Source organism: Marmota flaviventris, chromosome 17, assembly GCF_047511675.1.
Source record: "Marmota flaviventris isolate mMarFla1 chromosome 17, mMarFla1.hap1, whole genome shotgun sequence".
NCBI classification, from domain to species: Eukaryota; Metazoa; Chordata; class Mammalia; order Rodentia; family Sciuridae; genus Marmota; species Marmota flaviventris.
Window position 1 is genome coordinate 31,397,110 of NC_092514.1, and position 27,760 is coordinate 31,424,869.

Consider the following 27,760-nt stretch of genomic DNA (forward strand, 5'->3'; position numbering starts at 1 on the left):
TTAGTGCTTCACTAAGTTGCAGCGGCTGGCTTTGAACTTGCAATCCTCTTCCCTCAGCATCCCGATCTGCCGGGATTACAGGCAAATGGCATGGCATCTGGCCATACTAGGCTTTATGAGTCAGGTTATCCAAAAGAAAGTAGTGTGTGTGTGTGTGTGTGTGTGTGTGTGTGTGTGTGTGAGAGAGAGGGAGAGAGAGAGAGAGAGAGAGAGAGAGAGAGAGAGAGAGAGAGAGAGAGAGATTTATTTTTAGGATATAGCCCACAGAAAACTAAAACTATTAAGTCTGAAATCTGTAGGGCAGTCCTGTCTATAGGAGTTCCTGGGAAGAGCAGATAGTACAGTCTTGAGACCACAGCATATTGGAGGTAGAATTCCTCCTCTGCAGGAGAGTGAAGTCTTTTCTCTTATGACCTTCTACTGACAGTAGCAAGGCTCATCACATTTTGGGGGGCAATCTACTTCACTCAAAGTCTACTGATTTAAATTTCAATATATTATAAAAAACCTTCATACCAACATTCAGAACTGGTATTTTACAAAAGCCTGATAGCAGAACCTAGCCATGTTGACACATAAAACTAATCATCACATGTGATATGAACATCTGAGGAAGACCTCAAGTGAAACCTTGAAATATATGTAACATTTGTTTCCCCCATACTTTATAAAATGCTCATCATATTTTTTTATCATACTCTTGAAACACCCTAATATTTTTCATAAATATAAAATCACATCTGAGAAGTTGGTAATGGAGTGTCAAAATTTAGTGTTATATGGTGAAGTCTAGTGAGTTTGTACTCTGGAAGGATTTAATAACTGTGGTTATTTTACTTAATGGGAGTTTTCTGACTTTAAAGTTGAAGGACTCTGTCTTTCATCCTTATGGACAGCCAACAAGTACTAATAAGCATTGGTCACATCAGACACCATGTCAGGGGCTGCCCTGCTGCAGGCAAGAGGCAGACATGGCCTTTCCTGCGTGGAGTTCACAACCTGGTGGGAAGTCAGCCATCTACCTGTGATCAGGACATTTACTACTATGGGATGAGAACAGGAGGCTGTGCAGACAGCAACAGAACTCACTGAGGGTGAGGATACAAGGGAGTTGTTGGTTTCACAAGTACCATCTAATGTCCCTGAAAGATAAGTCAGGATAAGCTAACAAAGAGGAAGCAGAGGGGAGAAGGTAATAGGTTGGAGGAACACCATGTATGAAATTCTAGAGGCAACAGATTATGATTTGCGATCCAGCAGTGTTGGAGAATGGAAGACTTGTATCACTTGGGGGCCAGATGAGACTGTGGAGGGAGACGAAGTTCAGATAATGAAGCACCATTTGTACCCTTCAGAAGAAACTTCACCTTGATCTTAAAAGCAATGAAAATATCCCAGATCATGAATCAGAAGAGATGATCCAATTTCCATCTCAGAATGACACAGTGTGAATGAAGCATATTGAAGGAGGATATTTAAGGTATGGAAAACAGGGAACTGACTTGAATCTTGATATAATTAAGAAGATTAACATTAAACAGGGACGAAAGGTGGGAGGGAAAGGGAGAGAGAAGGGAAATTGCATGGAAATGGAAGGAGACCCTCATCATTATACAAAATTACATACAAGAGGAGGTGAAGGGAAAGGGGAAAAAAACAAGGGAGAGAAATGAAGTACAGTAGATAGGGTAGAGAGAGAAGATGGGAGGGGAGGGGAGGGGAGGGGGGATAGTAGAGGATAGGAAAGACGGCAGAATACAACAGACACTAGTATGGCAGTATGTAAAAATGTGGATGTGTAATCGATGTGATTCTGCAATCTGTATACGGGGGAAAAATGGGAGTTCATAACCCACTTGAATCAAATGTATGAAATATGATATGTCAAGAGCTATGTAATGTTTTGAACAACTAATTAAAAAAGAATGATGGGGCTGTTAGGGTGATGGGAACTTTTGTTGTTTTTCTCTATTTTCTACGTTTGTGTGATGTGCTTATATTACTTTTAAAACACAAATGCAATTAAAGTTTTTGATTGTGGAAAAAAATAAAATAAATAGTCCAGATGAGATTAGATATCACAAAGGTCTAGGAATGTGGTTTTGTGATAAGAAGTAGAGGAAGTAGCAGAGGAATAAAATGTAGAATATATGGGATGTGGTAGATTCAATTTGCATTGATGGTGACAGAGAAGAATGAAAGAAGTGAAGTTCACAGATTTCTGATTGGATCCTGCATTCCTTTTACTGAAAAGTGAGAGATTAAAAGAGGAGGAGAGTAGTATGGATGCAACAACACAACATGCTGTTTTATTAGGAACCTGTTGAGCCTAAGATGCTTGTGATGATACATCCAAGGGAAGAGGACCATTAAGCAATGCCATACAGAGTTCTGTGGGTGAGAGAAACATCTCTGTCTTAATTTAAATGGTAATCTACATATTTGGCATAAATGAGATGTTCTTAGGGTTACACATAGAATTATAAGAAGATAGGGTTAACAAAATATTTGAGGACTATCACTCTAAGATATTATAAATCAGAAACCAATTATAGTTCCTTAGGATGAAAACAGAGGTAAGAGAAAATCCAACACTCCTTTTGTGATAGAAGCAAATAGATAAGTGTTTAGGAAAGAATGACTACTTGGACATGTTTAAAAGAGGGTGAGATGCAGTAATACATGATCATAGAAATTAAGGACACTTGTAAGATGATACTTAATATGATGATGGTGAGATCAACTAGTGTAGAACACATAAAGACTGTGTATGAGAAAAACATGATCATTTTCACTGGGTTTTTAAAGGACCTTATTATTTCTCTTAAAGGTATTGGAGACAGACAATAATGAAAAAAAACCAAACTCTCATCTCAGAGTTCCTCCTCCTGGGCCTGCCCATCCAGCCTGAGCACCAAAACCTATTCTATGCCCTGTTCCTGGCCATGTATCTTACCACCATCCTGGGGAACCTCCTCATCATTGTCCTCATTTGCCTGGACTCCCATCTGCACACACCCATGTATTTGTTTCTCAGAAACTTGTCCTTCTCTGACCTCTGCTTTTCCTGTGTCACCATGCCCAAATTGCTACAGAACATGCAGAGTCAAGTTCCATCCATCCCCTATGTAGGCTGCCTGACCCAAATTTACTTCTTCATTTTTTTTTGGACACCTTGGGAATTTCATCCTTGTGGCCATGGCCTATGACCGCTATGTGGCCATCTGCTTCCCGCTGCACTACACCACCATCATGAGCCCCAAGCTCTGTCTCTCCCTGGTGGTGTTTTCCTGGGTGCTGACCACATTCTATTCCTTGTTGCACACCCTGCTTCTTCCCAGATTATCCTTCTGTGCAGACAATGTGATCACCCACTTTTTCTGTGAAATATCCGCCCTGCTCAAGCTGGCCTGCTCTCACACTCGTGTTAATGAGTTGGTGATATTTGTTGTAGGAGGAATTTTTGCTGTCATCCCATTCTTACTCATTCTTTTGTCCTATACAAAGATCGTGTCCTCCATCCTCAAGGTCCCTTCTGCTCGTGGTATCTACAAGGTCTTCTCCACCTGTGGCTCCCACCTCTCTGTGGTGTCACTGTTTTATGGAACAATTATTGGTCTCTACTTATGTCCATCAGCTAATAATTCTACTGTGAAAGACACTGTCATGGCTCTGATGTACACGGTGGTGACTCCCATGCTGAACCCCTTCATCTACAGCCTGAGGAACAGACATAAAGGGGGCCCTCAGATGGGTCCTTTGTAGGAAGAAAAGTCTCTTCTGAGTATAAAACAGTTTTATCATAATTTTTCATTAGCATTAACATTGATATGAATATTGAAATATTTTCCTAGAATTTTCCCTCACCATGGGAACTTCAGTTGAAGTAACATAGTACATTATTGTTCAACAGGCAAAAGAAAGAAGATTTAACTGAGTGCTGAACTATGAAAGGTCGTTTTGGGACCTGACTTTGCCTTCCTCCTTGTCTTTCCCAGGTGATGCTGTGAAAAGCCTAGGTGAAAGCTACATTTTATGTGCTTTCCAGTTCTTACATTCCTTAAATTATTCCTAGATCTTTCAATGTTATCTCAAATCTGGTTTGACTATGGTACAATTTTTAAATAGTGCTCCATAATCTTATATTGATACTCAGTAACTTCTCTATATCTCAATCTCCCAGCAAAGCTCTAAGATCTTGTACATAATATCCCTGCACAAATTCTGTCATCATTTTATCTCCTAATTTTTCTGTACCCCTTATTTATTTTCATGTCTACCTTGTCTTTTATTCCCTGTCCTGACAATAAATTTTTTCTAATCCGCTGTGCAATAGTGTCATTGAACAATTTTGTGTTCCCTTGTAATTAACTAATCCAGGAACCCTAGAATTTATTGACCCAGGATGGGGCAAAAAGTTAGAGGCTTTGGGAAAATTTTAGTTTTTAAAGTTACCTCTGTTTTGTTTGGTAGTTTTACTTTGCAAAGGATCCTTCTATGTTTTATTGTACCCCCGTGACAATTCAAAGGAAACAGAGAAGATATTATCACTTATTTTCAAACTAACATCTATGAAGTTCAACACTTTCCAGGCCATGCAGTGGGTCAGTTATTAAGGCTGTGTAAGATTAGAGACTGAAGATCCTTTTCATTTTCTCTCACTTCCAAATGAAGGATAGCATCCATTGTTTTTTTTTTTTTTTAATTTTAGCATAACCATGACATGGACTTTTTCTGGCCTTGGTCCATTCCTTTTCTTAATTGTCTCCTCTGATGATTTTCAAATCCATTCCTTTCATATAGTCTCCTGACCTCACTAGTTTATCTGAAGGTCAGATCTTTCTCCAAAACTCTCAGCTGTCCTTAAAAAAAAAAAAAAGGTTTGATGCTATATTATTTATTCACTTATTTTAATTTGTTCTTTTTAGGTATACATGACAGTAGGGTATATTTTGACATATTATACATGCATGGAGTATATCTTAGGATTCTATTCTTGTGGTTGTACATGACATGGAGTTTCACTGGTTGTGTATTCATATATGAACATAGAAAATTATGACCAATTCATTCTACTGTCTTCCCTATTCCTATTCCCACTCCTTTCCCTTCATTCTCCTTTGACTAAACCACTGAACTGGTATTCTTTTATTGTGTGTTAAAATTTACATATCAGAGAGAACATTCAACTTCAGTTTCTTAGGAATTGGCTTATTTCTCTTAAGCATGATAATCTATAGCAAATTTAATAAAGTCTCCCGGGCATATCTCTGGCTCTGGGGACCACCTTAGTAACAGAAGAAACTATACTTTGCAGGTGCTATTGGGCACCTAGATGTCTCTAGCTCCACTAATGCTCGAAAACAGCGGCAGAAAAACTTGAGATGGAAGGCCTTATCAAGAGTTTCTGTCTATGCTAATGAATGTCAAATGGCATTTCTTAGAAAATATTATATGGTTCAGTTTTTTGGGCATAGTCTTGATGCACAATCATTCTGTCCTCTTTTGGCATCTTATTCAACCATGTCATGAGCCAAATGTGAAACCTTAGCCCCAGTAGAGCCACTGCCAACTAATGGCAAAGCTGACTAGAACTCACAGACTGGGGTTTTTTCCTTTGCACTGTTTTTTTTTTTTTCCTTTGATTGACTGAAAGAGAAAGTGACTGTACTTCCAGGGATCCAGGTTTGGGGGAGGCCAGGTGGCTGGGCCTTGGCACTGGCTGGAAGGTGCCAGCAGCCAAGGCTGCTGGTGAGTCCTTGGTCTATGCTGTTTTCTGTCAGGAGGGCTTGTCTCTTAGTTGGACTGCAAGGACTCTAAGATCGGGGATGAAGCTTGAACAAAGAAAACAGAGAGGGAAAGGGATTCCAGGGAACTGCTCCTCAGTGCCCTCTGCTCTTCAGCTCCAGTCTATAAGGTGGCAGAGGCCAGGGCACAGATGCAGTTCACCACCCTCAGCTTCGTTGCTGCAAATTAAGACAATGTGGCAAGAGAAAACTCTCTCACAATTTTCTCCTATTCTTAAAGAAAAATGGTTAATAAAAACCTAAGTTTAAATGATGAGCCGGGACATGGCCTGTTCCACTTTCCTTACCTTGACCCTAGAAGGTGCCAACTCAAACGCCACCTTTTTCATTTGTTTCTTAATCTATAGATACGGCTGTATTGTGGGGAATGGTGGGGGATTCAAGTTGATCTTACAGCTCCAGGGGCTGGAAGGGACCAGGCCAGTCAGCCATGCTCAGGACCCCATGGCTCCTCCCCCACTCCAGCTATTCCTTATCAAAGTCAAGGGCAGGACAATGAAGTTTGCCAAGGCTGCCCCTGCAGCTTGGTGGGGGCCTGTGGGGGCATTCCTCTACCCAGTTCCAGTATCTGTTTTACCATCAGCCCCTCGTCCACCCCTATTCCCACCCCTCTCCTTTCAGCTGGGCCATGTACCCCTTTGAGAGGAAGAAGATACCCCCACTTAGGGCCACAGGCAGCAGAGTCCTGCCTACTGAGAGGCTGTTGGGAAAGTGGCTCTGTCCTGTACCTTATCAGGATGTTTGGCTGGAAGACTGGAATTTAATTGCCATCATCTTTGATTTTGTGATATTTCTGCTTGGAGGGGTGAAACCCCCCTTCCCACTCTTTAGCATGTGTGCCAACTCTCCCTTGTCATGGGTGTTATCCTTCGACACTCCAGCTCAGGGAGTGCTGATGTCCTCATGTGAAGAGATTCCTGTGTGATAGAACCTAAGAAATGTAGCTTGGAAGTGACCCCTGTGACGATGATGTCTCTTTCTTTCCTCTTAGTGAGGAGGTGATTTGTAGACCCTGACTGCCTATGTAATGTAAATAGTGTACATTTAATTTATTGCTAAGGTAGCATATTGTATTTGTTAATGTATAAAACAAATTCTAAAAGGTTGACAAATGTATATTTTGTTGCTTAAATGTGTCTTTGCAGAAACTGACAATAAATAACATATTTTGTGTCCATCAGTATTCAAACTTCTTTGTGTGGGGCCCCAGGCCTGGGTATCACCTTTCAGTTCACTGGAGGTTGCATATTATAGTGTTAACTTTGGCCTGAAAAGCATTTAAATTTTTAAAAAATGAGTCATCAATTTTAAAACTAACTACAACTTTCAAAAATACACCTAGAAATTTTAAGTAAAAATCTCAATTTTCTGTTTCTCTTTAAAAATCAGATGCTGGATCCATTTTTCACGCATAAATTCATCAGAGCTCACTGGAGTCTGTCTTTTTTGGGCGGGACATGATTACGCCACAGTTTTCACTACTCCTTTTTGTCTACCTCTGGAGAATTTTACTCATTGTTTGTTTGCATCTCTAGATATGAGTTTAGATCACACATTTGACTTCATTGTGTCATTTTTTTCCTCTTCCCAAATTCTGAAATTACTGATTTTTTCCTCTTCCCACTTATTTAAGGATTCTTTCATAACTAATAACTTTCTGATTCTATCCTTCTTTGACTCCTAAATTGCCACACTCTTTTTTATACATTGCTTTATACTGTTTGGGTCTATATTTAGAAGTAATATAAAAAATACATTTTTTTTCAGAAGTTTGAAGACAAGGAACAAATCTTTGAATATCTGACAGGGATCTTGGGCAAATTACTTCACACAATTTGCATTTTCTTTTATGTATTATCAGAAATCTAACCCACATGCCAAGCATGAGGATAAAAATGAGTTCATAATTGGGGAAGAGCTTTGAAAAAATGGCAAGTATTATTTAATCACCAGAAATTCAATAATATCAATGGTAGCAGATGACATTTATTGCAACCTGACCATGTGGTAATTGTTTTACATATATAGTCAATTTTGTTATAACATACTAGTTCCTAAAAACAACACTGTTTGAAGTCATGCAACCACAGAACTTATAGAAAAAATGGGGATAGATGCATAACACTCAAAAACTTTATCAGTGGCACATAAACATAAAAGGTTATATTTATAACATACTTAATAAAAATGCTAATAATTTTATACATATTTATGATTAAAAATACATAAATATTATAATACACAGACATTTGAGCTTGAAAAAGTCTTGAAGTTTGCTTGTGGAAATGGGTGTTAAAAGGGTTGCCATTTATGAATTATATGAAGACATGGAGGGGATATATTTCTGAAATTGGATGTGTGCCATGCATCTCAGTTTAACTAGGTTCAGTTTTCTACTTCTACACATTTCTCATGGGTTAATTATAAAATCAAAAGTACACTTTGCATTATACTCCAGTCATTCCCTATTGTATCAATTGTGTTGGCATCAATTTCTATTTTTGTTTTTATTTTTTTGTGGCATTAAAGATTAAACCCAGGGGATCTTTACCACTGAACCACAATCCCAGCCCTTTTTATTTTGAGGCAGGTCTCACTATGTTGACTAGGCTGGCCTCAAACTTGAGATTCTCCTGCCTCAGCCTCCTGTATAGTTGGGATTAGAGGTATGCATCATCATGCTCAGAGAAACCCCTTCTTAAAACTGACTCTATTCTCATTTAGTCATCCAAACAACCCATTAAGATGTGTTATTATTTCCATTTAATGTAAGGGCTCAGAATCAGTTCAGTTTGGGACCCAAATTTCGTAGGCTAATGTCAACATGAAGGTAACAGAGTGTTGACAGTTCTGGATGCATAGAATGCTCCAGTTAAAGTGCATCCCAGTTTTCTCTGGTTTCCCTGCCCAGCTGGCAGTCCCTGTCTTGGAACCCATGTCTGTACCCTTCTGGGCAGCACTCACGTTAAGCAGCACCTCTCTGAGCCTGTGGTTTAAGGCTTCCTATTTCTCAGCATTTTAGATTCCTGCTGTTCTGTCACCATAGCTGCAAGTGAAGCATCATCTTTCACACAAATACCCCAGATCTGGCTGTACCTCATAGTTTGGCTGCTTCCTGGGTTCAGCCTTTCTTTCCAGAAGCTGAGATGTCACTTACAGCTGGAGGATTGTGAGGACTAAACAGTTCCTGTCTGTGTGGAAAAGTGCTGTAGGGGCATGGATGCCATTCAGCTGGGCCAAGGACTGTCCAAATCTTCAGACCCTTTCAATGCTCTGAAAGCTCACTTGCTACTCTAGGTGTCTGTGTTCAGATGTTCTCTCCCACCAGGTAGGCACTCCTCTAGGATGAGGGCTCAGTCTTAAGACTCTGAAACCTGCTCACCCACCTCAGGGTCCAACAGCTTGCAGCAATCATTGGACATCTTGTGTGTGTGTGTATGTGTGTGTGCATGTGGGGGGTGGTGTGGAGAGGCAATTATTCTACCTACTACACAGGGGAAGGCTTTACTGAGGAGTATGGTCAGGTTGTGCTCAGGTTTCCCCTGAGTCTTATTTTTTTGAGTGTCTATTGGGTCCAAAGATGCTACTGACCCGCTGAGCAATGATGAGCCTTTCTCTGCCCCCTGGGCTTCTCATTCCAATAATGACTTCACAGTCTAATTCTGTAATGTTGCACTATCAGTTATTAATATAATCCCATTTCATTCAGGCCCAGTCTTGTTTGTTAAACGTCACATTCAATTCAGAGCTGTCCCCACCAATCCTTTGGCGTAGGCTGGCCTGGTAGGACCAGTCTTTTGCTTTGGGACTCCCTTGTTTACTGAAGTTTACTCAGGCTCCTCTGAGTTCTCTTTTTGACTCAGTCTTACCCTTAAGTCCAGTTTTAGCTGAGACTCCTACTAAACCATTTTGAGAATTCCCTACCCTAGATATCCAAATCAGGTACCCACCCTTCACTCTTGATACCTAACCAAGTTCCTCTTAGTAATTTTCCACCTTAGAATTACCCTGAAAATTGGTTATAAATCCTCACTTGTCCCTGTCATGTTTAAGGTTGGGTTTAATCTCTCACTGCTGTCTCAACAGTTTTGAATAAAGTCTTCCTTGCCTGTTTAACTCTGGTGACATTTCTCTTTCCTGAGTGGCTGGAAAAAAACAACCTTTGTCTCCTCTGCACTTCCACATTAGAGAGGAGAGGAGCAAAAGAGACCTCTCATTTTGTGACTGTCCCTGGAAAAGTCACAGGTTATTATATGAGTACTCTGAGAAGCAGACACCAAGAAAAGAGTGACACATTTATTTAGGGAAAGCCCCATGAGAGTGAGGAAGGAGCTGGGGAAGGTGGAAAGCTGTCTCCTGTGAGGAAGGTCTAACCTTGAGTGAAGGAGAGATGGAGGATGGATGGAAGGTTGGATTGAGGTGACTGGGTTCTAAGATAAGTTCAGCAAGGTCACTGGGGTGTCCTCTAGCCAGGGTTCTCCAACTGAGGTTTCCCAAATATTTCTAAATGGAGCCTAAAATAACTACTTCTGCTACACTCAGTCATTGGGTGGGAGCAGCAGGAAGCCTGGCTTTGGTGGAGTTCCAACCCAAATCCAAGGCCCCAGAACTGGCAGGCTGATGTTATAAGTCCTGGTCTGAGTCTGAAGCCCTGAGAACCAGGAGTGCTGTTTGATAGCAAGAAAAGATGAGTGTTTATGCAGTTTTAGCAGAGACAGCAAACTGCCCTTCCTCCCCCTTTTGTTCCTTCCAGGCCCTCAACAGATTGCTGATGCCCACTTGCATTGGTGAAGGTGATTATTACTCAGTTTACTGATTCAAATGCCAGCCTTTCCTGGGAGCATACCTCATAGACACACCTAGAGATAATGCTTGCCCAGCTCTTTGGGCACTCCTTAGTTAAGCTGATACATAAAACTATCATACAAGTAAGATTCAATCCCTTCTTCATAGAGCCAGTCCTCCTCTTGTGTTGCCTGGGGAATGAGGGGGCAGTATGGCTGGAGGAGGTGGGCATTGGGGACATGCCTTTGGGATACATATTTTGAATCTTGTGAGTGGAGTCTCTGTCTGCTTCTTGATCATCATGTGAGCGACTTCCCTCTACCACACTTTCCCCCCTTGATGTCCTGCCTCACCTTGAGCCCCAAAGAATGGAGTTGTTTATAGACTGAGACCTCTGAAACCCTGAGCCCTCAAATAATCTGTTCCTCCCCTAAAGTTGTTTTTCCCCTACTACAGAATCCTATTCATTAAACATAAAAAGGACATATGGGAAACTTTATGCTCATAAACTTTATGCTCATAACCTAAAAAATATCTGACTGTTTGATGAACATGGGGACATTAGTGGTGCTAAAGTAATACTGATGGTATAGCCTCCTACTGATTACTGTTTTTCCCGATGACTTTGTCTTTTCAGTTCTGGAGATTGAGCCCAGGGACACTCTACCACTGAACTATATTCCCAGCCCCTCCCCCTATTTTACATTTTGTAAAATTTAGAGACAAGTTCTTGCTAAGTTGCCCAGGCTGGCCTTGAACTTGTGATTCTCCTGCCTCATATGGAGTCACTGGGATTACAGGCATGCAACACTGTGCCCTGCTGCCCTGATATCTTTTTTTTTTAATTTATTTTTTTTATTGGTTGTTCAAAACATTATAATGCTATTGACATATCATATTTCATACATTAGATTCAAGTTGGTTATGAACTCCCAATTTTACCCCAAATACAGATTGCAGAATCACATCGGTTACACATCCACATTTTTACATAATGCCCTATTAGTAACTGTTGTATTCTGCTACCTTTCCTATCCTCTACTATCCCCCCTCCCTCCCCTCCCATCTTCTCTCTCTACCCCATCCACTGTAATTCATTTCTCTCCTTGTTTATTTTCCCATTCCCCTCACAACCTCTTATATGTAATTTTGTATAACAATGAGGGTCTCCCTCCATTACCATGCAATTTCCCTTTTCTCTCCCTTTCCATCCCACCTCATGTATCTGTTTAATGTTAATCTTTTCTTCCTGCTCTTCCTCCCTGCTCTGTTCTTAGTTGCTCTCATTATATCAAAGAAGACATTTGGTATTTGTTTTTTAGGGATTGGCTAGCTTCACTAAGCATAATCTGCTCTAGTGCCATCCATTTCCCTGCAAATTCTATGATATCTTCAATAGTTGCATGGATGCATGAGAGGTTATTTAACTTGTTTCATCCAGTCTTTTGTAATGGCAAGAAGTACAACAAAGAACTTTCCCTTCCATAATGTCTTAGTTCACACAGGCAAGTATATCCATAAGATAAATGCCTAGAAGTGGTACTACTATGACAGAGGACACCTGCCCTTAAATATTTTTAGGTTTTTGACAACTTATCCTTCAAACTAGGTGTGTTAATTTATCCCTCTATAACAATGTGTGAAATTCCTTATTTCTTTACCCTCAATGAACTTTAAAATTCTAGTCTGATAGGTGATATAAAGTATTCCATTGTAGCTTTAATTTACACTTTTCAAAACTTATGGGGACAGTTGGATATATTTTTTGTATTTAAAGGATATTTGCATTTCTTTTCCTGTGGAATTGATAATACTCTTTGTCATTTTGTATTGGGTTGTTAGTCTTCTTACTGGTTTGATTTTTAATATTAGGGAATTATCTTGTTGTTTAATTTTGTTGAGACTATTTTTTCAGTTAACAATATTGAGGTCTTTTTGGATTTTTGAATTCTGTGTAACTGTTTTAAAAATGTATATAGCAAAATTGATCAGTTGTATCAGGAAGGAAGATGTTCAGGTACAGGAAATAAAAACACAGCTCACTATGCCCTTTTTAAAATTAATTGATTTGTTCTAATTTTTCATACATGACAACAGAATGAATTTCAATTCATAGTACACATATGGAGCTCAAATTTTCATTTCTCTGATTGTACACAAAGTAGAGTCACACCATTTGCATATTTACGTATGTACCTAGGGTAATGATGTCCATCTCATCCCACCATCTTTCCTACCTCCATATCCCCTCCCTTCTCCTCCCTCCTTTTCCCCCTATCCAAAGTTCCTCCATTCCTTCCATGCTCCCCCTACTCACCCCTATTATGGATCAGCATCCACTTATCAGAGAAGACATTGGCCTTTTTTTTTTTTGATTGACTTACTTCACTTAGTGTGATAGTCTCCAACTCCATCCATTTACCTCCAAATGCCATGATTTTATTCTCTTTTAATGCTAAGTAATATTCCATTGTGCAGCCATTGTGCTTTGGCTATTCTGGGTCCCTTATTTTTCCAGATGAATTTCATGATTGAAATATACCAGTTTATTTATCCACTCATCTATTGAATGGTATCTAATTTGGTTCCACAATTTAGCTAAGGTGAATTGTGCTGCTATAAACAACAATGGGCTGTGTCACTATAGTATGCTGTTTTTTAAGTCCTTTGGTTATAAATTGAGGAGTGGGATAGCTGGGTCAAATGGTGATTCCATTTCTAGTTTTCCAAGGAATCTCCATACTGCTTTTCAGTTTGGTTGTACCATATTGCAGTCCCACCAGTAATGTATGAATGTGCCTTTTCCCCCACATCCTCACCAACACTTATTGTTGCTTGTATTCTTAATAACTGCCATTCTGATTAGATTGAAATGAAATATTAGAGTAATTTTGATTTGAATTTCTCTAATTGCTAGAGATGTTGAATAATTTTCATATGTTTGTTGATAGATTGTATCATCTTCTGAGAAGTGTCTGTTCATTTCCTTAGCCCATTTATTGATTGGATTATTTGATTTTTGGTATTAAAGTTTTTGAGTTCTTTATATATATATAATCTCCACTATATCCTGGAGATTAGTGCTGTATCTGATGTGTGTGTGGTAAAAATTTACTCCCATTCTCTAAGCTCTCTTGTTGCATTATTGTTTCTTTTGATGAAAGAAAGTTTTCACTTTGAATTCATGTCATTTATTGATTATTGATTTTATTTCTTGTGCTACAGAAGTCTTTTGCTATAGAGCCTAGTCAAACATGATGAAGATTTGGGCCTACATTTTCTTCTTAGGCACAGGGTGTCTGGTCTAATTCCTAGGTCCTTGATCCACTTTAAGTTGAGTTTTGTGTATAGTGAGGGAATAAGGGCTTAATTTCTTTTTATGCATATGGATTTTCAGTTTTCCCAGCACCATTTGTTGAAAGAGCTATTTTTTTTTCCAATGTATATTTTTGGCGCCTTTGCCTAGTACGAGATAACTGTATTTATGTTGGTTTGTCTCTGCATCCTCTATTCTGTACCATTGTTCTACATATCTGTTTTAGTGCCCATACAATGCTGTTTTTGTTACTATTGCTCTGTAGTATAGTTTAAGGTCTGGTATTGTGATGCCACCAGCTTCACTCTTCTTGCTAAGGATTGCTTTGGCTATTTTGAGTCTCTTATTTTTCCAGGTGAATTTCATGATTGCTTTGTTTTTTTTATTTCTATGAGGAATGTCATTGGGATTTTGACTGGCATTGTGTTATATCTGTATAGTGTTTTTGTAGTATGGTCATTTTGACATATTAATGCTGTCCATCCAAGAACAAGGAAGATCTTTCCATCTTCTAAGGTCTTCTTTAATTTCTTTCTTTAGAATTCTGTTCTTTTCATTGTAGAGGGCTTTCACCTCTTTTGTTAAGTTGATTCCTAAGGATTTTTTTTATTTTTTGAGTTTTATAAGATCTTCAAAAAAGAAATAATACCAATACTCCTCAAATTATTCCATAAAATAGAAAAAGACAGAATACTCTCAAACTCATTCTTATGAGGCCAATATCACCCTGATTCCAAAACCAGGCAAATACACATCAAAGAAAGGAAACTTCAGACCAATATCTCCAATGAACATAGACGCAAAAATTCTCAATAAAATTCTGGCAAATTAATTACAAAAACATATTTAAAAGATAGTGCACCACGATCAAGAGGGGTTCATCTCAGGGATGTAAGGTTGGTTCAACATATGGAAATCAATAAACATAATCATCATATTAATATACTTAAAGAATCATATGATCATCTCAGTAAATGCAGAAAAAGCATTTGATGAAATACAGCACCCCTTCATGTTTAACATACTCTAAAAACTAGGGATAATAGGAACATATCTTAACATTGTAAAAGCTATCTATTTTAAGCCCCAGGCCAACATCATTCTAAATGGAGTAAAATTGAAAGCATTCCCTCTAAAAACTGGAATAAGACAGGGATGCCCTCTTTCACTACTTCTATTTAACATAATCCTTGAAACTCTAGCAAGAGATTTTAGACAAGAATTAAAGGGATATGGATAGGAAAAGAAGAACTCAAACTATCACTATTTGTCGATGACATGATTCTATACTTAAAGGATCTGAAAAATTCCATCCGAAAACTTCGAGAACTAATAAATGAATTCAGAAAAACTGCTGAATATAAAATCAACACCCATAAATCAAAAACATTTCTGTACGTCAGTGACAAAACCTCCCAAAGAGAAACTAGGAAAACTACCCCATTTATAATAGCCTTATTATGTTTTTTTAACCAATGGGAGAATATTTGTTTCAAGCGACATGCAGAGAAGAATTTGTTCTTCTTCAGAAAACTGTATTGTCCAGAGCACACCTTTCTAGGTTAACCAATTCTGATTATATGGGACCTTCTATTCTTTTTCTTTTTAAAATAAGTTTTAGATAACCGATAATAAAGCAATAGTTCTAGTCTATTCATATCTAGTCTATTCATATGCAAGTGAATTATGTAGCAGAAAAGACAGCTCTCCCTCACTGTTACACACTTTGCCTCTGTTTATACATTCTGTTAATAAGTGTATCTGTTCTTTGGATTATAACACCTTGTCAATTTCCTCATTGATGCATTAAATAAAACATTTAATACCTGTTCATTTTTATTTGAACAAGAGTCATAACTTTATCTTCTTTCTAAATTGTTTTTGTACAAATGTGAAGCCTGGAGGTAAGGCAGTCTGGGGGCTCAGTGATGCCATCAGAGAACCAGGCTCTCTGCATCTTCCCACTTCACTGTCCTTAGCATGCACTCTTTGTCAACCCCATGTGGTCACTAGGTGGCTGCTGCCTCTCCAATCCTTGGGTCTGTGTTCCACATATGGAAGGGCAAAGAATAAAGAGGTTGGAGCTATATCAGGGAAGAAAACTTTCACAGAAATCCATTTCTGTATACATTTTATTAGTTAAAACTGTATCATATGGCTACCTCTGAGTGCAAGGGAATTTCAAAAGAAATTGGGCACATGGTTCACACTCTTCTAACATCAAAATCAAGACTTTTTAATTAGGAAAGAGAGGAAAGTAGATTAGGGAGGGAACAAGCAGTATGCCCTAAATCAATTGTTTTTAACGGCTTCATGATTTAGTGGCTAATCTGTCTTTAAGATTATAAAATCTTCTTTTACTCCCTCTCCATGCATCTGTCTTAAACATTCATGGTTTCATTTAAAAAAATTAAATCTTTGTTTCATTTGGAATTAGGTATGCAGGAAGAAGTGAGGTGAAGATTCATTTTGTTGTTGTTGTTGTTCTAGATGGCTATCCAGTTTTCCCAGCACTAGTTGGTGAAAATATCAATGTTTTCTTGTCGAGCAGAAATGCCATCTTTGTCTTGCATACATATCTGTGCTCACTTGCCTTATTCTATGTTAGTACCAATTATTTAACATACGGTAACTTGGTAATATTTTAAAAATCCCTGGTAGGGCTGAACTCCCCTCCTCCCTAGATCTCTGATTTTCCAGAATTCCCCTTAATTTTTTTATACCATTATTAAAATAAATTAATCATAGTTGAATAATTTAGATACCAGTAGGTTTAAAATAAAAATTATTCACCTGGGTTCACTTTTTCCTATTCCCAGTTTTGCTCTCTAGGGGCAATCTCTCCTGAACCTTTTTTTTTCCTTTTTATTTTTGCAATATTGTTTGATAATGTGATTATACTGCTGTTTATTGGTTGATTCATTTTAGTTATTTATTTTCTTCCTCCTAGGAAGACAGGAAATTAGTTGTTTTAACTCTCCTCCCATTCATCATCTTTCCCAAATCAATATTTTTAGTTATTAGGGCAATGAAGGTATACCAGTCATTATAATGATATATTGGTCATCATGACGTTAAGTAGAATTCTATTTTCTTTCTTGTACTGCTGTTCATTTTCCTTAGAGTGAATAATCACCTCAATTTTTCCTGACCAATTTCTCATGCACATATTTCAGTTTGAGGCTCTATTTTTCCTGGCACTGAACCCTCTGGGGGAATCCTATGAATTCCTTGTTCTTCACTTGGCTCCTTGTTTTTTCCCCAGAGGCGATCCCCTAGAGCCTTCTTAAGCAGAATGGGAGACAAATGTGTTAAGTTCTTTCCCATCTAAAAATATGTTTATTCTGCTTTTACTCTATCTAGATTGCTAGTTTGGTTGAAAATATTTATTTTTACAAAATTATATAAGTATTGCTCCACTGTTCTAGCATCTGGAATAACCATTCGGATTCTTGACTTTTGTAGTTGATCATGTTTTTTTCTCCCCCCAAAGGTACTTGGGATCTGATTATACAGTTGATCTGAAATTTCTTAATGATAAGTTTTGGCATCAATTAAAAATGTTTTCATTGTTTTGGATCTTGCCATTTGTGCCTTTGGGGTTAGGGAAAATTTGTCATTTCTTTGATTTTACATAAACTTAAGTAAATTTATAATTTTATGTAAACTTAAGAACAGCTTTTCTAATTCCCCAAAGGTTTTTTTATGGAATTCTTATGGGGGCCACATTAAAGTTTTAATTTAAGGAAAGTGGACATTTTTATGATATTGAGCCTTCCTGTGTAAACATAGGTTATATCTTTATATTATTTGAAGTTAAAAAATACTCCAGTAGCTTATAGATAAAAATGATTTCTTAATAGATTTATTCCTAGTTTTTTTTTGTTGTTGTTGTTGTTTGTTTTTGTTTTTTTGCCTCTGTAATACATGAGATCCTTTTTATCCTAGTTGTATTTTCTACCTGGTTCTTTTAATACAAAAATGCTATTAGTTTTAGTATGTTGATTTTGCACTTAGCCAAATCATTCTATTCCCTATTATAATTTTCAATTGATTCTATGTTTCAAATAATACAGTCATATCATCTACATTAAAAAAATTCCTGCCTTCCTCCAATGAATAGGAATTTATTCTCCAAAATCTTTGAAGTCGTTGATGCTAACATATATGAGCACTTTCCTTTTCTTTCTTCCTGTATACTCTTTCACATTTCATATATAAATATCTTTTTTTTCCAGACAACTTACTGAATTCTCTAGGTTTTAATGCTTCTTGAATTCCAGCTATAAATTGTTCCACTTGCAATGGTATTTTGTCCTCCACATCCTGCCCACTAATTCCCCCATTTTAACTTCTCTGCCCCCTTTGAGGTCTTGTATCTTGCCCTTCTCTTCAAAACATTAATTAATGCCCATGAGCACAGGAGTAATTTGTTTCTGTCTTAACTTGAGAGCTTGTTTGGAGGTTCTAGCAGGGGAGCGCAGCTACTCGTATACCCTTGACGGAAGAACGGTCCTCCTCTATCGGGGAAGGTCGTCCTCTTCCACCGAGCGCACAGCTTCCGGAGGGACGCACATGGAGCAGTGAGGGAGGAAGGGGACACCCGCCTAGCCAGCCAGATCAGCCGAATCAACCCTGGCGATCAATGGGGTGACAGATGTCGCAGCCAGATCGCCCTCACATCCTCTGTCTTAACTTGAATAGGAATGATTCTTATGTATCGCACAGTGCAAGATTCGCTATGGTTCTCTGAGTCTTTACCAAATTATTTTAATTCCTACTTTACTGAAAATTTCATTTTTGTTTTTAAAATCAGTAATCCATGTTGCATTCCATCAAATGACTGTTGGTCTAATGACCGATAGACCATTGACATTATGTATTGTTCTTGTACTCCTGGAATTAAGCTCCTATTATTTTATTTAGAATCTTTGTATCAGATGCTTTTACAGATGAGAACGAGGAGCAGGGCAGGAGCCTGATGATCATTCATGGGAAAGAATAACTTGATTTTTTTATATTTTAGAATTTAACTATAAATTTAACAGTTAATATGTAGTTGTTACTTTAGGTATGGGTGCTTGCCTTGCATGCACAAGTCCCTGGGTTCAATTCCCAGCACCACCAACAAAACAAAACAAAAAACAAAAGGCAAAGAATGACTTAATTTTAAGGAAGAGTGACGGTTCAGGATTTTCTCTCCCCAGCGGGCGGGCAGAGACGGTTGACATAGTCCTGTTTCCTTCTGAAACTGGGGAACACCACCAAGGTTAGAACAGCGGGATTTTTGTTTTGCTTCTAAGAAGCTCTCCATTCTGACCCACCGCCACTGGGTGGTGCGCGCAACCTGCGGAAGCAGAGCACCAGGGCCAGTGGCGGGGCGCAAGGGTAATTTGAGAGCAGACCTCTCCCGGCTTTTCATTGGCTGGTCCTTCAGCAGGCCCGCCCTACCCATCTCCTCATTGGCTATCGGTCCAGGGTTGTTGAGTGCCTCCCCGCCCCCTCGGGAGTAAGTGCTAGGGGTATAGCTGTAGACCCGGAGATCAACCACAGCGGGGCTCCATATCTCTTTTGGGGTCCAGGTCCGCTGCTGGAGGCGCATATTCTTTTACATTACTTCAGTAACTACTAGAGGAGGTTGAGAAAGTTCCAGGGACAAAGCTGGAACTGGGCCGGGCAGGAGGAGGCAGTACACCACCTTCTATAGAACACATACGGGCAAAGGGTCGCGAATGGACCCTTGGATGCTGTGCGGCGGACCAAGCCTGAGGCTGGGGTAGAGTCCTGCATGAGGTCGGAGAAGACCACTGTGGGCAGCCCCTAACTTTCTGTCCCCGACTAGGCGGGCTGGAGTCAGCCCCAGCCAGGAGCTCCCAGCCAGAGCAGAGACCTTCTAGGGCCTCTTAAGTGCTCACTGTTGGAGACCCAACCCCACGTAATATCAAACATGGATGGAACTGGAGGACCTCACGCTAAGCCAAATAAACAATTCAGAAAGACAAGGATCGTATGTTTTCTCTCATGTGGAAGATAGAAAAGCGCAGCAGCGGTGGCGGGGATTGGATCTCCTGAAAATAGAAGGGACACCTTAGAGTACAGGATGAGGATTAGGGGAAGGGTGAGGAGAGGGAAAGGGGGGGGGGGGATGGGAGCTGCAGGGGAATGAAATAGACCAAACTGCTATTCATACTATTATCATGTATCATTATGTTAATAGTATATTAATAAAATACTTTTAAAAATCAAGCACATTAAATGGCAGCTACACTCCAGAGTAAACATTATTGGTTGGTGATTCTCTAGAAGATTTGAGTTGCTATCGACAAAACTGCCTTACTAGTTTTTGTACACATGGAAAACGTCAGTGGCACGCAGCCTGACTGTGGAAACACGAAGATGAAATTTAAGGACGGTTCTCCCTTCAACAAATTTCCATTCATTGTAGGAAGTGTGGTCAGCAGATCGCCCAGGCATCAGGGTTTGCTTTAGCCTCCTTTCCCAAAGCCATACCTTTTCCAAGGTAGCTCAAGCTGACTGAGCGAGGCAGGTGTGTAAAGACTGTCCATTTTGGCCTATATGGAATAACTCTGATGTTCACTATTCACTCCAGATCTCCCTGTTAGTTTGATTCCTTCGAAAATTCATGTGTTGAAACTCAATGGCCAATGTGATAGTATTAAGAGGTGATTAGGCTTTGAGAGTTCCTCCTTTTAATGGTGTCAAGGCCCTTATAAGTAAGGCGTCAGGTTGACTTTCAGCTCTCTTTCCCTTCCACCTTTTGCCATGTAAGGGTGCAGCATTCCCCTGTTCTGAAAGATGCAGCAACAAGGCACTATCCTGGAAACAGAGATCCAGCTCTCACTAAACAGCCCTTTATTTAGGATTTCCCAGTATCCAAAATGGTGAGAAATAAACTTCTACTTTAATAAATTACACAGTCTTAGGCATTCTGTTTTAGCTGCACAAAATGGACTAAGAAAGTTGGCCAAGGCTCCTTTATGCTTGCCTGCAATTGCACTTGATGGAATGTTCTATGTCTGTTAAGTGCATTTAGTCTAAAATGTAACTCAGGTTCAGTGCTTATATTAATATTCTATCTAGATGTTGAAAGAGAGGCATTGAGGTCCCATAATGTCATAGCATTGAGATCTATCCTTGCACATCAATTAATGATGTTGGGTGCACATTCACAATTGTCTTCTTGGTGAATTAATCCTTTTTTCCTCATGTAATGACTTTGTCTGTTTTTACAGTTTTTCACCTAAATCCTATTTTGACTAACATATCCCTGTTCTCTTTCAGTTTCCATCTGCCTGGAATATCTTTTATTATTATTTTTAAATCCCTATGCTTCAGTTTGTGTATTTCCTTAACAGTAAAGTGAGTTTCTTGTAGACGACATATGGTTGGATCTTCACCCTCCCCTTATCTATTTAGCCATTCTATATCTTTTGATGTCAAAACTTTACATTTATTTTTGTAATTTGTATCTCTTAATAAATAATTCTAGTTGTGATTTTGTCTTTTTTCTTTTGGTTGGCAGTCCTAGGCCCTGCACATACTACTAGGCAGGCAAGTGCTCTACCACTGAGCTTTGTTCCCAGTCTGGGATTTTGTCTTTTAACTCTCCTGATAGGGTTTAAATTGTTTTACACACACCACTCATACAATAATAGGAGATGCTTTTTTTTTCATAATTTTAAGCAGTCCTTTATCATTGGACATAAAAATTTCCAATTTCTTCATACTATAAACAATTTTGATGAGCTCTGTTATTTTATTTTTATTAATTATTATTTCATTTGTACAAATTTATGGGTTATATTGTGATAATATTTTACATTCTATAAATAATTCTATAGATTATAATGATCAAATAAAGGTGGTTAAGGTTTTTATTAATTATTATTTCATTCATATAAATTTATGTACAAATTAAATAATAATTAATAAAAATATCTCCTTAAGCATTAAATTTTTTTAATTAACATGTAATAATTGTATAGATTTATGGGATACAGTGTGATATTTCAATATATGTATGCTATCTGTATTGATCAAGTCATAGCAATTAATGTTTCCATCTCTTTATTACTCTGTGTTTTGAAGCTTTGAGCTCCTCAGTTTTAAGGAATTCTGAGTATGACTATGTATTACTCAATCCATTGAGGTTCTCACTTTCATGTTTTTGTTATTAATTAGCAACCTTTGTTTCAGCTTAAGGATTTTCCTTTGGCAGTTCCTATAAAGCATGCCTAGTGGTGATGAACTCCCTTAGCTTTTGTTTGGGGGAGTTTTTATTTCTTCTTCATTTCTGAAGGACAGTTTTGCTGGGTAAAATGTTCCTGGTTAGCAGGCTTTTTTTCTTTGGCACATTCTCCCCTGGCCTGCAGGGTTTCTGCTGAGAAATCTGTTGGAAGCTTTACTGAGGGTTCCCTTGAGTGTGATATGTTTTGTGTCTCTTGTTGCTTTTAGTATTCTTTCTTTGTCTTTGATTTTCGACAATTTGAGGGTATATCTTGGTGAACTCCTCTTTGATTTGAATTTGATTGGTGGAGATTTCTGGGTTTCCTGTCCCTGGACATTGGCATCTCTTTCCAGATTTGGGAGGTTTTCATCCATTATTTTTTAAAATTTTATTAGGTATTATTTTAGTTACACAAATTTATGGGGGACACTGCGATACTTTGATATGTGTATAGAGTGTGTAATGATCAAAGCAGGGTAGTAAACACTTTCACGAATAAGGAAGAGAGGAGCCCAAAGGCTCCAGACACAAAGTAATGATAAGGAGTATAAATGATAATTACCCTGATTTGATTAGTACCTATTATGTACATGTATCAAAATACTACACTGAATCCCATTACTTCTTTTATTTATTCACATCACTATTAAAGTTTTAATATTCCTTTTTTAAACTTTTTTATTTATATACAACAGTGGAATGCATTACAATTCTTATTACACATGTAAAGCACAATTTTTCATATCTCTGGTTGTATACAAAGTATATTCACAGCAACTCATGTCCTCATACATGTACTTTGGATAATAATGACCATCACATTCCACCATCATTTCTAACCCCATGTCCCCTCCCTTTCCCTCCTATCTAGAGTTTTTCTATTCTTCCCATGCTCCCTCTCCCTGTCCCACTATGAATCAGCCTCCTTATATCAGAGAAAAAATTGGCATTTGGTTATTTGGGATTGGGTAACTTCACTTAGCATTATCTTCTCTAACTCCATCCATTTACCTTCAAATGCCATGATTTTATTCTCTTTTTATTGCTGAGTAATATTCCATTGTGTATATATGCCACATTTTTAATCCAATTTTCTGTTGAAGGGCATCTAGGTAGATTTCACAGTTTAGCTATTGTGAATTATGTTGCTATAAACATTGATGTGGCTATGTCCCTGTAGTATTCTGTTTTTAAGTTCTTTCCGGATAGACTGACGAGTGGGATAGCTGGGTCAAATGGTGGTTCCATTCCCAGATTTCCAAGGAATCTCCATATTGCTTTCCATATTGGCTGCACCAATTTGCAGTTCTTCCAGCAATGTATGATATATCTTTTCCTCCACATCCTCACCAACACTTATTGTTTTTTGTATTCATAATAGCTGCCATTCTGACTGGAGTGAGATGAAATCTTAGAGTAGTTTTGATTTGCATTTCTCTAATTGCTAGAGAAGATGAACTTTTTTATATATTTGTTGATTGATTGTATATCACCATCTGAGAAGGGTCTCTTCAGGTCCTTGGCCCATTTACTGATTGGGTTATTTGTTGTTGGTGTTTTTTTGTTTGTTTGTTTGTTTGTTTGTTTGTTTTTTGGTGTTTAACTTTTTGAGTTCTTTATATACCCTAGAGATTAGTGCTCTATCTTATGTGTGAGGGGTAAAGATTTGCTCCCAAGATGTAGGCTCTCTATTCACCTCACGGATTGTTTATTTTGCTGAGAGGAAATGATGTATGTGGAAACACTCTGAATGTTAGAGACTTATTGTCAATTGGAGGGACTATCATGGGGATAACTGAGGGAGTCCTCTTCTTGATCAACTCCTCAAGTTTCTGGTATTTTTCCAGCCCTTTTCAGTATTTCCTCTTCATCCTGGGCTTGCTTTTGTCCCTCTTTCAGACAGAAGCAGCCTCAGCCAGGATATTGAGCTGGTGATTTATTTGGGTCAGGTCCTGAAGTACAACTGCACAGGAGAGAGGAGAGTGTGGGAAATCTGGGCTTCCTGTACAAAGGGGTGTGAATTGTCCAGGTCAGGAACAAGGACATGACAGAGAGTCAGAACGACATGAGGCTATTACCCAGAGGACTTGAGGGAGGAGAAAGCAAAGGGTTCTGGGGAAGAAGTGAATTTCCCATCAGAAAGAACACACAGTCAGGCAGCAGGAGCCTGTGGACTGAGAGATTGTTTCAGAGCTGATTAATACTCTCAGGGCAAGGAGGTGATGATTGCGGTCTCTTTATACAATAAGGTATCGAATTATGCAGTAATGATGTGGTGGTCTTTTGGCATTTGAGTGGAAACTAGAGTAAGCCCTTCTAGAAACTGTGTATCCTGAATCTTTTATTTGTTACTCATATACTTCTCCTGTGGTTCTATACCATTATTTCTTGCAGTGGGCAAGTGCAGCTTTGAGCTGAGGATCTGCCCAACATCACAGTGTGATTTGATGGCGGAGAGGAGTGGTGACTAGGAGTTCCATGCTGTGTATTTGCCTTGTGTTAGCCCACCACCTGGAGGAAGGAGAAAACCTGGAAACTTGTGACCAGCAAAAAGGAGGCTGCTTGCCACTTAGAAAAAAAATAAAGAATTGTAGCTGGGTGCGCTGGTGCATGATTATAATCCTGGCTACTCTGGGACAGGAGGATTGCAAATTTGAGGCCAGCTTTAGCAACTTTGTGAGACCCTCTCTCAAAAATAAAAAGGATTGAGGATGTATCTCTGTGATAGAGAGCCCCTGAGCTCAATCCCCAGTACTGGAAAAATCAACAATGACAAAACACACAAACAAACAAAAGAATTACAACAGAAGGGACTGGAGTATAGCTCATTAAATGCCTTGGATTCAATCTCCAGGACCACGAACAACCAAAACCAAAACCAAAACCAAAATTAAAAGATGACAACAACAACAAAAAGAATTTGCAAATTAAAGAGGAAACTTTCACTCCCCACAGTGACCTAAGTCTTGGGCACCCTCAGCTGCCATGTCTGTTTCTGCCATGGAGAAAGGTCTTCCACCTCCTTAGACTCCAGCAGAAACTACTTTCTTCCAGTCAGATTCTCTGGGACATCTGCCTGACAGAAGGGAAAGTAGGGGGCAGATGACAAGATCTGGAAAGCCAGAGGACCTTCAGAAGAACAGAGGCCTCTGCTTTCTAGTGCTTAATGCAAGAGTCTCCTGCACTTTACTGAGTGCCGGGGTCACTTGTGATGATTTAAAGCAAAATGCTAATCCCCTGTCCTTTTCCCATAAAGTACTGGTTCTATTCTGAGAACCAAGTCCGTTTTACCAAGCACCTGGCAGTTCTAATCCCTTGCTTAGGAAGCTGCTCTGAGTCTGGAAGAGTGAGTAGGTTCTGGACCTTGGTGTGCTCAGATGGTCCTTGGAGGCACAAACCCTTCTATTATGTGGCTCAGCTGTGAGGGGGAGATTGCAGGGGCAATATGGAAAAGGACTCCAGACTCGCAATAGGCTCTGGCACTTCCTCCATTCTGTCCGTTCTACTAGAGCACAACCTCCCTCACTCACCTGAATAGCCGTTCTTGCAGGTGGTGGGAATCACAGGCAGCACGGCATGTGGTAGTAATTTGAAAACCTACAGCACTTAAAAGATTTGAAGATACCTTTAAACACCAAGAGGTTAGATTACATATTATGTGAAAAACAAAATAGAGGTGAGAGGGAGTGGGGGGGGGGGGCTGGAGAGAAGTGTGGGGAGCCATTCTGAATGATTTGCATCTTTCGTTTAGGAGCAGAGAGGCTTTGACTGTCACTACATCTCATAGTGACTTGGACATTGCCCTGATCCTGGAAGTTTGAGGATGTGTCTTCAGACATAGGTGTTGCCCTACAGCCCTTGGGTCGAATGACACTCACCTGTCCCTTGTAACTCCGCCCCTTCTTACCTTTTTTGGATAGAATTTTCTAAGAATGAGGGCCCTCCCAATAAAAGCCCACTTCCAAACGTGCTCTCTCTCTCTCTCTCACTAGCCTCTGGAGACTATCCCTAGCTCTCCCATTTGGGAAGCTTGAGGCCAAGAGTGGAGGAGCCTTCCTGAAGCTTGTTTAAAGGTAAAGTGTGTGTCTGTGTTTTATTTGGTGTCCCTGGAAATTCATACAAGCGACCTTAAGTTCAGCTGCCTCTGTGGGCCGGGGGTGGCAGAGACTAGAAGAGAATGTAAGCCTGAGACCTTACCCACTGCTCTGTGCGGTTCTTGGAGTTCTCTGGTTCAGCTGTCTCCACTTTTCTCCTATACAGGCTAAAAAGTGCATAAGGGACTCTAATGCATAATTTTCTGAACAGGGCTTAACCACTTATGTTTTTGACTAAAGATGAGGAGCAGGAACTTGTTCCCTGGGTTTCAGTCCCTATAAAAAGGGAGACAGAATTTAAAGCTCTTTATGCCCTAATTGGTCTGGAGGATCTGAGAACTGAGGCTTGGATCCCAGTTTCATGTAGAATGGGGCTGAACAGGGCCCATTTATCAGTTTTGGAGAGGCCTTGGGGAGGCAATCCCAAGATAGCTTCTTGAGATGAACACAGACAATTGCTCTAATATTGATATTTATAGGCAAAGATCTTGGGCAATGAGTCTAGTTTACAAGAAGTAAACAAACCATTACCGTGCATCAGTCCTAAAAGTTGCCCTAGGAGTAAGGGTAAATGAAAAATAAAGAGGAATCCATGCATTCTGTAATCCAGCTTTGAACCATTAGAGATCTGGAAAATCTCAGACACTAATCTTGGATCAAGATGATTTCAAATACTAAGTAAAAGCAACTGAAAAAAAAATGTTTGGAGGAAAACAATGTCCCTTAGACTTCACATTATTTTTCTCAATATTTTTTTAAGGATAATATTCAACACATAAACAAAGTAGACATACAAGGAAATAAGATTCCAGAAGCAAGAACCAACACGTGGAAAGCATGTAGGAATTCTGTAATTAACAGACACAGGCTGAACAACAATGATGCTAATGTGTTAGGTAATAAAATGAAGCTGGGAAGTTAAGAAAAAATTTTTAAAAACGGAAACATCATGGGTACTTAGGATAAAGGCCCACTGGTAGCACTCCGGAGGTTAACCTGCATTTCCTATAGTGATGACTTCCTGTAAGGGTACCTTCATGTTCCTTCACATCACCCCCTTCCTATCCTTACCAACATTTATCTTGTATTTCTTTGATAATGGTCATTCCAACAGGTGTGAAGTGATATTTCATTGTGGTGTAATATCTGTTCTTATTAATTTAATATTGGCTACATTCTCTATTGTTTAACAATTGTTATATTGGGTATGTCTCTTATATTTTGATATAGTGTATATTATATAATGTATCTACTACATTTTATTTTGAAGGTTATGTATTTGAAACAACTCCACCCTAAACTACCATCAGACCCATGATTTCATCAGCATTATTTTTAGCTAAATAAAAAAAAGTGAGCCAATATGAAGTCAGTTTAAATACCTGTCACCCTTTTTAACAGTCACTGTCTCATGGCCAGATTTGCTTGATATTATCTACAATTTCCTCCTCATCCCCTAGCCCTTTAGATTAGTTTGAAGCAAATTCTATATATCATATCATTTCACTGG

General features: G+C 39.0%; 1 pseudogene; it reads left to right on the forward strand.

Moving 5' to 3' along the window:
• Positions 1–2,849: 2,849 nt before the first annotated feature.
• Positions 2,850–3,784, forward strand: LOC114082554 (olfactory receptor 1-like; annotated as a pseudogene).
• Positions 3,785–27,760: the final 23,976 nt, after the last annotated feature.